The sequence below is a fragment of the Cinclus cinclus genome, unplaced genomic scaffold (genome assembly GCF_963662255.1).
Source record: "Cinclus cinclus unplaced genomic scaffold, bCinCin1.1 SCAFFOLD_40, whole genome shotgun sequence".
NCBI classification, from domain to species: domain Eukaryota; kingdom Metazoa; phylum Chordata; class Aves; order Passeriformes; family Cinclidae; genus Cinclus; species Cinclus cinclus.
In genome coordinates, this window is record NW_026912243.1 from 122251 (window position 1) to 123880 (window position 1630).

The following is a 1630-nucleotide window of genomic DNA, read 5'->3' on the forward strand; positions in this document are numbered from 1 at the left end:
TCCCTGGCCCTTTTACGCCCCCTGGTGTCAAATGGGATCCTGGGATTATTAGCCTCCAGGGGTCACAATGGATCCTTGCTTCTCTTAACCCCTGTGCTGTCACAATGCATCCCATGCCCTTTTAGGCCACTTGATTTCACAATGAATCATTTGATTCTTGGCCTCCATGGTGGCATAATTGTACCAGGTTTTAATTGGTCCCCATGCTTTCACAAAACATCCCTGCTCCTTTTAGGCCCATTGGTGTCAAAAAGGATCATTAGATTGTTAGCCTCCATTGGGTCACAATGGATCCTTGCTTCTCTTAACCCCTGTGCTGTCACAATGCATCCCATGCCCTTTTAGGCCACTTGATGTCACAATGAATCATTTGATTCTTGGCCTCCACGCTGGCATAATAGATCCTTGCTTCTATTGGTCCCCGTGCTGTAACAATCCATCCCTGCCCCTTTTTATACCCCCTGGTGCCTCAAGGGATCATTAGATTGTTAGCCTGCAATGGGTCACAATGGTTCCTTGCTTCTCTTAACCCCTGTGCTTTCACAATGCATCCCATGCCCTTTTAGGCCACTTGATGTCACAATGAATCATTTGATTCTTGGCCTCCATGGTGTCATAATGGTTCCTTGTTTCTATTGGGCCCCATGCTGTATAAATTCATCCCTGGCCCTTTTACGCCCCCTGGTGTCAAATGGGATCCTGGGATTATTAGCCTCCATTGGGTCACAATGGATCCTTGCTTCTCTTAACCCCTGTGCTGTCACAATGCATCCCATGCCCTTTTAGGCCACTTGATGTCACAATGAATCATTTGATTCTTGGCCTCCATGGTGGCATAATTGTACCAGGTTTTACTTGGGCCCCATGCTTTCACAATTCATCCCTGCCCCTTTTAGGCCCATTGGTGTCACAAGGGATCATTAGATTGTTAGCCTGCATTGGGTCACAATGGTTCCTTGCTTCTCTTAACCTCTGTGGTGTCACAATGCATCCCATGCCGTTTTAGGCCACTTGATGTCACAATGAATCATTTGATTCTTGGCCTCCATGGTGTCATAATGGTTCCTTGTTTCTATTGGGCCCCATGCTGTATAAATTCATCCCTGGCCCTTTTACGCCCCCTGGTGTCAAATGGGATCCTGGGATTATTAGCCTCCAGGGGTCACAATGGATCCTTGCTTCTCTTAACCCCTGTGCTGTCACAATGCATCCCATGCCCTTTTAGGCCACTTGATTTCACAATGAATCATTTGATTCTTGGCCTCCATGGTGGCATAATTGTACCAGGTTTTAATTGGGCCCCATGCTTTCACAAAACATCCCTGCTCCTTTTAGGCCCATTGGTGTCAAAAAGGATCATTAGATTGTTAGCCTCCATTGGGTCACAATGGATCCTTGCTTCTCTTAACCCCTGTGCTGTCACAATGCATCCCATGCCCTTTTAGACCACTTGATGTCACAATGAATCATTTGATTCTTGGCCTCCACGCTGGCATAATAGATCCTTGCTTCTATTGGTCCCCGTGCTGTAACAATCCATCCCTGGCCCTTTTTATACCCCCTGGTGTCACAAGGGATCATTAGATTGTTAGCCTCCATTGGGTCACAATGGTTCCTTGCTTCTCTTAAC